The 11881-nt window shown below is 34.8% G+C and overlaps 1 long non-coding RNA gene across 1 annotated transcript; it reads left to right on the top strand.

The window, feature by feature from the left end:
* Nucleotides 1–7059: 7059 nt before the first annotated feature.
* LOC149533556 (uncharacterized) lies at nucleotides 7060–8164 on the top strand. The gene is made up of 2 exons (XR_016357506.1): nucleotides 7060–7258; nucleotides 7926–8164. It is a non-coding gene; the product is annotated as an uncharacterized LOC149533556 (long non-coding RNA).
* The last annotated feature ends 3717 nt before the right edge of the window (nucleotides 8165–11881 follow it).

The following is an 11881-nucleotide window of genomic DNA, read 5'->3' as shown; positions in this document are numbered from 1 at the left end:
TATCCTTTTAGCTAACATGAGAAATAAGTTCCATCTTTTCATTTTCCTCATTATTAGATTCATCCTTAAAAAAGAATATAAACTACTTCTTCTTTATTATCATCACTATCAAAATCTTTAGCAATGTAACAATATTTCTTACCTTTGCCTTTGTAGTCCTTTTAGTTCTTCAAGTATTTCTTTCCTTTGAACCTTTTATTTCTTACTGCATCTTTATCTTATGCATTTGGACATCTTGCAGCAATATGACCAACTTCTTCACATGAGAAATAAATTAGTAGAATTTTTCCTCTAAATTTTCCCTTCCCTTTTAATACTATTTTTATAAGAAGAGCTACAATGACTTCAAGGTCTTCATATGATTCATCTTCTTCTTCACTATCAACCTATTTTCCTTTTGAGTTTCCTCCTTTTCTACCAAGAGTTAGTTTGTCTTTAAATGCATATTCAAAATTGCTAGGATTAGGAGCATATTTATCAAAGTTATCCAATAAAAAATAAGTCAACCTTCCCAGAAGTGCATCCAAGGTTATATTATTTTTAGGATTTTTATATTATCCAATAAAAAATAAGTCAACCTTCCCTCTATTGCATCATAGGAACAACCCCCAAAATATCAGTCCATCATATATCATAAATGAAATCAGATATCCAAGAAAATATCAAATCAAATACTTATTTCTATGAATGATCATCAAATACTCCTTAAATCTTATGATATCACACACATACCTATACTTACTTATCATAGCTTGGCATCACATGGATTTTACCCCACTAGTAGATACTTCATATCCACTTCCTGCCATACTCATACATGTATACTCACAATACCTTTAGCTCATTTACAATTTCAATAGCTCAAAGAGATAACTTTAAATGTCAAGAATCAACATTTTCCATTAAAATCATCTTTAATCATAGCTTGATCAAGAGTAAAAAAAATAATCAACCATGCATACCATCTAGCATGTGATGCTCGCTAAGTGAATAAGTGTCCACATTAATAGGTCAGTGTTAACAAAACATAATCAAGTAATGCAATCACATTACATCTATTCTATCATCATTTGAATCATCAAGAAACATAACAAAATCTACATATAACATCATTGATGTACTAATTTATGTTTAATAATCATTGTGCATAGAAATGCTTGTAGTAATTGTAGTGCCTACCCTAGTTTACAGTTTGCTATGATATATTTTCGTATTTTACTTTGTGAGTCCTTGGTGTATTTTTTATAAGTTAAGTCTAATCAAAAGATTTAATTAATGACTTAATTAAATAGAAAATTAATATGATATTTTATTATTTAATTTTATTTAATTAATTGGGAAATCAATTAAATAAAAGAATTAAATTTGGAGATGAAAATTATAAGTTCAAAGTTGGAACGTGATAATATTTATTTAACTTAATAATAATATGTTTAGTGTTCATTTTAAAATAAATGTCAAATAATATTATTATTTTTTGTTAATAAATATTGTATTAATTAAGTTTCAAAAATAAATTTTAAAGTGGAAAATAAATTAATTTATTAAAAATTTCATGAATTGCATTATAAGTGCATGATATTTAAAAACAATAATAAATTAATAAAAAAGGGTCAGGTGAATATTAAATAAAGTAATGTGAATTATTTTAATAATCATTCACCTAGAAGTATGCATACCTCCTTGATGCACAAGTTGTCTACGACACAAGAGTTAGTGTACTAATTAAGCACATGGTGTCTACAACCTTATTATTCTTATTCATTTATCTAGAAGGTGGGATAAGGCTCGTGCTTAGATGTCAATGCTTATCTCCTAGTTGCTTCTAGAGGATTCTAGGTGCTACTTGAGGGGTCTTTGTCTTCAGGCACTCCGAGTAGTTTGGGGGTTCAGGGGGGGAGAAACTTGGAGAATTTTGATAGTGCTTCTGCCTTTGGTAGAGTTAGGATTGATCATGCGGTAGCTGCCCATAACACAGATTTTTTGACCATAAATGTGCTTCATGCTTAACGAGTAGTCAATACATCTAGAAGCACGTTGTGACTTCAAAATTCTGCTCAGCCTCATTGACTTTGGCTACGAATTTGTATGCTCTTCTATCTACAAGGTAGATTTCTCCCTTACCCCACGTTTTACATTTCATTTTTTTTCTTTCATATTTTGGCATCTGGGGATTCTATATATTTTTTAATATCAACTATTCTTTTCAACTATATAGAATTTGAAGGATCTTTGTTGAATCATTTCTTTAGTAAATCCCATGTTGTTCCCTTAAAATTCTGTCATTAATTCCTTTATTTTCTTGGAAGCCTAGTCATGGGTATGAGTCACTTGTAGGTGTCTGAGTACCTCCCTACTTTTGAAATGAAAGCTTATGCTTTCGGTTGGTGAAGTTTAATTGGGATTTGATATAATGCACTACATTTTCTCTTTGCTATTCATCTAAGTGGCTATGAATAAGAACATTTAGTTGGCTTTCAATTCAGTTGAAATCCGGTCATTATTTTCTTTGATATGTCAAAAATCATGACTCGATATCTAATTTTTCCATTATCGCATCACTATGTATTCTTATTTTTCCAACACACACAGGGGTAGTTGCATCCGACTTTAGTTAGTATGAGTGAAGATCTGTAATCTGTTTGGCACACATTTTTCAATGATCCACGATAAGCCTAATTTTAGTTGTGTCTAATCTAATGCCAAATCTTATTCTTATAACTACCACATTAGGATTACTTGTATATCTAATACTAACTTCTATGCATAGCCAGTTCATAGAATGGGGTCCAGGCATATCAGTTGCATTAAAAATTGAGATATGAGTATGTAAATGTATAAAGGAAACAAATTTAGTACTCACTGATAATTCTGATTTAGCCGAGAGTAATCCCAGTGTGGGAAATTTTTATGCATCATTTTTTCAATATGTAATTGTATTAAGCCATGCTGTGCAAATTCTCACCATCACAATATTAGCGAAATATTAATTAAAATAATTATAAATTCTATATAAAGATGTTAATAAATTATAAACAGCAGCTAGGAAATCGGTCTTGGGTCGCCTCATTGTGGAAAATCATGCTTTGATAAGGTTTTTTTAGGTTTCAACTATAAACGCTGCTCATGTAGTCTTACCGGCGTCATTGATAGCAGAATTTTGAGGCTTGTTCTAAGTTGTTTGGAACTGAGATTGATAGTCTTATTGTTAGGTTTCCTATTACGAAACTGAGATTGATAATTATGTGTTTTGTGGTATGGGACACAACTATGCTTTATGTTCTTAAGAGAGGTTGTCTAGGTACATGTCTTTGGGAGTGGCTTGCAGTAGGGGTCCAGGGCCCAAAGTGGTCAGTACCAGGGTAACCTATTGCAAGTTAAGTAATAAGTGATAATCTAGTAATAATTTTTGAGAAACACACTAAAAAGATAAGTTAGAGATATTTGACATGCCCATACCTTGAGTGCTTGTATAGACTAAGGATGGGAATGGGATGATTGCCTCATCTTCATGAGAGGACTTTCTGGTTCCACATGTACCACATTGAGGGTCCAGGGTTTAGAGTAACTAGTCCAAGGTAACTCAATGCTTGAGCATCTGGTGTCTATTGAGAGACCAGTCCAGGCTAACTCAAGCAGCCATGTGATGACACTCCCTATAATGTAGCCTAAGTCTCCTTTGTAGAGTTTGTGTGTACCTCTGGTGGTGTACTTATTGTTGAATGTGTTTATTATGGTTATTTACTTTCATTGATGATGATTGGTGATTTTTGGTTGATGTACTCTTGACATGTGGATTTTGACTTGAGCCTATCTCCTCTAGCACATTCTTTGTTTGCTTTTACCTTCCTTCTGTTCTCGGGTCATTATGATGGATGTTATATCTTATGCTGGATGATTATTGCTAACACAATTTGTTATATTAATGATTAGCATGGGATAGATGATGCTATTTACTTATAGAATCATCTTATGCTTTATTTTGCATGATTAGATTTCTTATGTATATATTGTAGCATGTTAGATTTCTTTCTGCATATGATGTAGTATGTTTTAGGAGTGACATTCCTACTATGATAATACCGATGATCTCTTTGGTGACTTGGTATGTTATGTGCGGAGGGATGGGTAGGGCCCACGATGGTCTAATGATGCTATTAAAGGTTGGGAGGAACCGCGCACTTTGATTAATTGTGTTTTATGATGGATGGTTATCTTTTACGATGATTGTTATATCCTTATTGATGGATGGATGTATCATGTATGTTTTTAATTTCATTTGCTTTATTATTAATTCAATGAGAATGATGCATCTTTACTTTTACATATGTATATTCTTTTAATCCTTTCATACTCTGTGACCTGAACAGTGGATGATTGAGCATTCTGAATCTCATTTGCCAAGAGGCATTCGAAACAAATGAATATGATCGACTTTGGACTTTCTATTATTCATCCACATGGATGTGATGGTTGTTAGACTTAGTTTTCAATTAAAATTAAGTGTGACTCAATGTCATGGGATCCTTAAGGAATGTACTTGTTATGTATACTTACAATTGATTGTATGTCATTGCTTCCATGACTATGCATATGACATTATAATGTTATCTTTCTTGTTTCAAAAAAAAAATGCTTGGTAAATTTAGTAAAACTTTAGGTTAATTCCTTTGGATCCCTTAGTAGGGTGTTACATCTGGTATTAGAGCCCAGTTTCAACATTGGGAACTCTGGGCATAATTTGCACCATCACTTGAGAAATTAGTAAACTTGCAACTAATTTAAACGACATACTTTTGTTGACATCAAACTTGAAACCAAACTATTCTAAGCATGGAACTAGAAAACTTATAAAACTTTCTAGATTATTGCTTTATGTCGATAAATTATGACCTCGTATTTAAGATGGATACTTAGATGTCATTCTTGTGTTGTGTGGTAGGATAGATGACTTCTAGTTCTAGATCCATTGCTAGAGGTCGTAGCTCAGGATATGGAAGAAGTCGTGGGAGAGCTAGTCACCGTACCCCTTCCTTGGTCCATTTAGGGGACCCTATTCAAGAAGAGGCCAGAGGGGATGATAATGTTAAGAAACATGTTGAGATGGAAGAATCAGCCACTAGAGACTTGATCAAGGAGATCCTAGCATGCCTACCTTTGCAGGATAGAGCTCATCATTCAAAGCATGGAGATAGAGAAAGGTCTGTGAGTCTTGGAAAAAGGTACCCACTAAGTAGTAGGTGGTCTAGCCAGTCCATCCAGTTGAAGGACCTACTACGGGTCAGGGTCAAACCTTTCAACAAAGAAGGTACTGGATATGATGCTGAGAATTGGTTGATCACACTAGATAGATGTTTCTCCATGCAATACTTTGACTCCAATGTCAAAGAAAGATACGCCATCACCCACTTAGAGCACTTTGCAGCGGTTTGGTGGAAAATAGAGTAGAAGAAACTTGGGGTAAATATGCAGATTGTCACATGGGAATTGTTCCTTGAACACTTTCGTGAGCAATTTCTGTCAAAGTAGTGGCAACAACAAAGGGAAAATGAGTTCCATGATTTGAGATAGGGTACCAAGACTATGGTGCAGTATGAACGTAGGTTCTTCGAGCTTATGTCTTATGCAGGAATCAGTGATAGCTCACCATTGATGGTCCAACATTACATTAGAGGACTTAATGCTAACATCATTGGCGGTGTTAAGGTGTTCCAACCTAAAACCGTTAAGGAGGAAATATTGCAAGCTACTTTGGTTGAGATGAGTGTGACTTCAAGTCAAGGTGGCCTACCAGGTGTACAGGCTAAAGGGTCACCTTATTCAGAGACATCTGGAGATAACCAGTCTCAAGGAGCTGGAAGTTCTAAAAATTCTCCTAACTTCTTTAAGGGTAACCAAGAGAAGTCGAGAAGAAAGTTCTTTCATGGAAAGAGTGGTGGTTCACAGTCATGGAACTATCGCAACCAGAAGCGTAGTATGCACAACAGGTTGGATCGAGTTCCTCAGGCCCTTAGTCAGGATGCTAGTGTTGGTAGTTTTCATCAATCGCATGCATCTTGGGCTCAGGAAGGCTTTAGTGGAGATTGCTACTATTGTGGACAACGAGGTCATAGAGCAATGAACTACCCCGAGTGTGCACCTTAGCTTTGAGTAAGAGGCCTATAGAATTCTAGTATACAGTATGGAAAGATGCATATTGAGTTTAGAGTTTTTGAGTTCAATTCATGTCTCTTTGTAATGGGGCCGCGCAGGGAGTACCTTACTTTTGTCATTCTTGCAGGCTTTGAGGAGTAAGCCTAATTCCAGGGGAGGTGGATGTAGTGCCTACCCTAGTTTGTAGTTTGCTATGATATATTTTCATATCTTACTTTGTGAGTCCTTGGTATATTTTCTATTAGTTAAGTCTAATCAAAAGATTTAATTAATGAATTAATTAAATGGAAAATTAATATGATATTTTATTATTTAATTTAATTTACTTAATTGGGAAATCAATTAAATAAAGGAATTAAATTTGCAGATGAAAATTATAAGTTCAAAGTTGGAACGTGATAATATTTATTTAACTTAATAATAATATGTTTAGTGTTCATTTTTAAATAAATGTCAAATAATATTATTATATAAGTTAATAAATATTTTATTAATTAAGTTTCAATAATAAATTTTAAAGTGGAAAATAAATTAATTTATTAAAAATGTCATGAATTGCATTATAAGTGCATGAGATTTAAAAATAATAATAAATTAATTAAAAAGGGTCAGGTGAATATTAAATAAAGTAATGTGAATTATTCTAATAATTATTCACCTAGAAGTATGTGTACCTCCTTGATGCATGAGTTGTCTATGACACAGGAGTTAGCGTACTAATTAAGCACATGGTGTCTACAACCTTATTATTCTTATTCATTTATCTAGAAGGTAGGATAAGGCTCGTGCTTAGTTGTCAACGCTTATCTCCTGGTTGCTTCTAGAGGATTCTAGGTGCTGCCTGAGGGGTCTTTATCTTCAGGCACTCCGAGTAGTTTGGGGGATCAGTGGGTGGGGGGGAACTTGGAGAATTTTGATAGTGCTTCTGCCTTTGGTAGAGTCAGGATGGATCATGCGGCAATTGCCCATAACATAGATTTGTTGACCATAAGCATGCTTCATGCTTAACGAGCAGTCAAAACATCCAGAAGCGCATTGTGACTTCACAATTCTGCTTAGCCTCATTGACTTTGGCTGCAAATTTGTATGCTCTTCTGTCTACAAGGTAGATTTCTCCCTTACCACACATTTTACATTTCATTTTTTTCTTTCATATTTTGGGCGTCTGGGGATTCTATATATTTTTTAATATCAACTGTTCTTTTCAACTATATAGAATTTGAAGGATCTTTGTTGAATCATTTCTTTAGTAAATCCCATGTCGTTCCCTTAAAATTCTATCATTAATTCCTTTATTTTCTTGGAAGCCTAGTCATGGGTATGAGTCACTTGTAGGTGTCTGAGTACCTGCCTGCTTTTGAAATGAAAGGTTATGCTTTCGGGTAGTGAAGTTTAATTGGGATTTGATTTAATGCACTACATTTTCTCTTGGCTATTCATCTGAGTGGCTATGAATAAGAACATTCAGTTGGCTTACAATTCAGTTGAACTCCGGTCATTATTTTCTTTGATATGCCAAAAATCATGACTCGATATCTGATTTTTCCATCATTACATCACTAGGTCTTCTTATTTTCCCAACACACACAGGGGTAGTTGCATTTGACTTTAGTTAGTATGAATGAAGATCTGTAATCTGTTTGGCACACATTTTTCAATGATCCACGATAAGCCTAATTTTAGTTGTGTTTAATCTAATGCCAAATCTTATTCTTATAACTACCACATTAGGATTATTTGTATATCTAATCCTAACTTCTATGCGCGGCCAGTTCATAGAATGGGATCCGGGCATATCAGTTGCATTAAAAATTGAGATATGAGTATGTAAATGTATAAAGGAAACAAATTTAGTACTCACAGATAATTCTGATTTAGCCGAGAGTAATCCCAGTGTGGGAAAGTTTTATGCATCATTTTTTCAATATGTAATTGTATTAAGCCATGCTGTGCAAATTCTCACCATCATAATATTAGCGAAATATTAATTAAAATAATTATAAATTCTGTATTAAGATGTTAATAAATTATGTTGTTAGTATTAATTTCTACCATTAATAGCAAACAATCAGTCTATCGGTAGCCCACAACTTAGCCGTCTAGCCCACCATCCAGCCCACACTCCAACACCACCCATATTAAATAAGAGACAAATAGCCATCCAAGCACCGGCCAACATACCAACCTCACCGTCCACTATTAAATGTACATTTGCTTATAAATATCATGGATTGAGCTTGTGATCAGCAGAGCCCATTTTGGGTTTCTCATGGTGGATCATGAGTGGATGGAATGCTGTAGCATTCTATGGATTTGTAATAGATTTCAGATATGTTAATGAGTATGAAGTGTTGTAGCAAAACTTGATGTCTTCGTGTTTGTCTTTGATCCACTCTATCCACCTCCTTCAAGTGGTATCAAAGCTAATGGAATATGATCCTACACATCATGGAGAGCTCAAAAAATTTAAAATTGATGAAGAGTGTTGTGGCATCATAGCCCAACAGGCAATGGCATTTGAAGTTATCTTCTGCAAAAATAAAGAGAAGAACAAGTCAAGAGATTGCTATGAGAAACAAAGAAGCTGTGAAAAGAAGAAAGCCAAAGTTGAAATGTGTTTGAGTTAGTGTTGTGTGACGCTATCATTCATAGATTAGAAACATGTGGAGCATCTTTGTGCAAGCGGGAGTGCCAAAGAATGCATACACATGACATGGAAGATATTGATCATGAAAATTTTTATTATGTTTGTGTTTAAGTATGTGTGTTTGATGTTATATAATAGTTATTGAACTTAGTTTTGGTTGTAGTAAGTGAAAGTAGGTTGGATTGGTGGTGAGTTGTTTGTCATGATTCAAAGGAATTCTAAAGTCTGTGTGTGTGCTGATTTCTAATGGGATATGTGAATGTATAGGGTGCATTATCGGTTGTACCCGACACCCTAGAGTTTGACTAAATGTATTGATGAACCATGTATCTGAAAAGGATTCCTATAGAACTAGCGAGTATAGTGGCTAGGCACCCATGTATCTTGGTAGATGGATTTCTTACTATATGGACTCAATAATTAGTTTGATGCAGATACAAAAGAGAAAAGCCCAAAGTGATGATAGTTTCCCTGTAGTGATGATTCTTGAACCAGTGAATGCTTGGTTTGTAAACCATTTGAACGCAAAGTTTATGGTGATCTTGAAACCATATTTGTGATGTTTGAGAAGTTTGTGGTGAACTTGAAACCACTTTAGGATTGCATTGGTTAGGGGTAAGCCGTAAAACCTGAAGTAATTATAACAAGGGAAAATAATGTAAATGCGGTAGCATTAATGATAGAAATTAAGGGGGAGTGTTGGTAGTATTAATTTCTACCATTAATAGCAGACAATCAATCTATCGGCACCCCACAACTTAGCCGTCTAGCCCATTGTCTAGCCCACACTCCAGCACCATCCATATTAAATAAGAGACAAACAACTGTCCAAGCACCGGCCAACATACCAACCTCACCGTCGACTATTAAATGTACATTTGCTTATAAATATCATGGATTGAGCTTGTGATCAGCAGAGCCCATTTTGGGTTTCTCATGGTGGATCATGAGTGGATGGAATGCTGTAGCATTCTATGGATTTGTAATAGATTTCAGATATGTTAATGAGTATGAAGTGTTGTAGCACAACTTGATGTCTTCGTGTTTGTCTTTGATCCAATCTATCCACCTCCTTCAAGAAATTATAAACAGTAGCTGGGAAATCGGTCTTGGTTCGCCTCATTATGGAAAATCATGCTTTGATAGGGTTTTTTTAGGTTTCAACTGTAAACGTTGCACGTATAGTCTTACCAGCATCGTTGACAGCAAAATTTTGAGGCTTTTTCTAAGTTGTTTGGAAGCATCCAAACAGAGATGTCATGATCTAATTTCTCACATTCTTAACATCTATTGTAGTCATAGCATTGATTTTGAGATTTTCACTTCAGCGCTACTCAATCCACATAGGTATATTAAGCATCTTTTCTAGGGCCTTCAATGCTGATCTACAAATATTTGATAAGCTCGACTCTTTTTATGTGTATTTTAGCAAATTAGTTTTTTTCATATTTTCATCAATAAGTCAGTCATCTAATCTGTCTTTTGAATAGTTTGATCCAGAGATCCATGCTCTGTGCTATTATTTATTTGCAAATAGTCTAAATTAGATTGATAAAAGTTTCTTGGTGGTAAGTACCATTTACTTCCATGGTGGTGTTCGTCTTCAATTTTCTTTCTAGTTTTCTTTTATAATTTATTTCATTTGAATTAATCACACAATCAGATAGATAATAAGTTTGTTTAACTAGTACTAAAAGTCCCTACTACTTCCTAGCTGCAACGATGATTTTCACTTGTCAATTTAGTTGTTTGTCAATTAATTACCACCACTAAAATTGCACAGTGTCTTTAAATTGCCTTCATGTATAAGGCGTATTGGCTGTGTTGTGATTTTTTTGTAGATATAATAAGTGCTTTTAACTTACATGTTACATGGCATCTTGATTTTTGGAGGGATGACACTATTGGAAAGAAAGATTTAACGCAACTTTGTAACTATTATTGCTAGCTTTATACAGCAGAGTGATAATAGTATTGACTATATTGTATAGCTAGCTAGTTATGTAAGGTAGTTTTGCCCAATTTTAATGTAAGAGACTCTATTATCACTCATTAGGGGCCTACAATCTGATTTATACATGCTGAGAGATCAAATTAACATATGATGTTGTCCATATGCTGTTGTCCAACAGCCGCCATGTCAAGCAACAACAATTCCAATGCGGCTCCATTACTAGCGGCTAAGGTGTGAGAAATATATTAAAATTAAATTTAACACTCACAACCTTAAACCTAAAATTTTCCTCAGCACATAAAAGTTGCTCGGCACATGAAGGTGCCGAGTGCTAGTTTTACTCAGCACTTGAAGGTGCCGAGTCACAGATTGATCGGCACTTGATGGTGCTAAGTGGTAGGTTGCTCAACACTTGAAGGTACCAAGTGATAGGCAACAGGTGCCGAGTTGGCTCAGCACAAGAAGAGCTCGGCACACAAAAATGCTTGGCACCAATGGATGCCAAGTGAGCTCGGCTCCAACTGAGAAAAAGGATGCTGAGTGTTCTGTTTCAAACTGAATAAATATAACTTAAAAAAATATTTCAACGTGAATGCTTTCACCATTAAAACCAGAGAGCCAAGCTTTAACTTTTCAAACAAACTACTCAAATGCAACATATAAGGGAAGAACAATGGATTCAAGTATGTCTGCTTGCCTTCTATTCAATCTTTGATTTAAACTATTACAAAATTTGAGAGCATTCGGCTTCAACCAGAAAACCCTAAAATAACCCTAAACAGGTAAACTTCAAACTTCAATAAACTTTAAACTTGCAACTCTAATGGCTGCATACAATGGTGCCTGGAGCAATCATTGCTTCAACAGGACAAATCCAAACAACAACTTATAGAGAGAACAGGGGAAACACGTACAACTACAAGCACAAACTTCTTTTCTTCTTCCTTCTTCTATTGTGCTCTCCTCTGCAACTTTTGATCTACTTGAACTCTACTAATGAATGAATGAACATTCCTTTTTGTCACATCCTTCCTTTCCCTCTCAATGTTCAAATTCAAAATCTCACCTACGGTGACTTGATAGGGTAGATGGGAGTGGGGCTCGAGGACAACCTACAGGCATTGACG

The sequence above is a fragment of the Cupressus sempervirens genome, chromosome 10 (assembly GCF_028749045.1).
Source record: "Cupressus sempervirens isolate cs-2001-9-10 chromosome 10, ASM2874904v1, whole genome shotgun sequence".
In the NCBI taxonomy this organism is placed as follows: Eukaryota; Viridiplantae; Streptophyta; class Pinopsida; order Cupressales; family Cupressaceae; genus Cupressus; species Cupressus sempervirens.
Note: the sequence above shows the minus strand (reverse complement) of the source record. Positions and strands in the feature narration are given on the sequence as shown.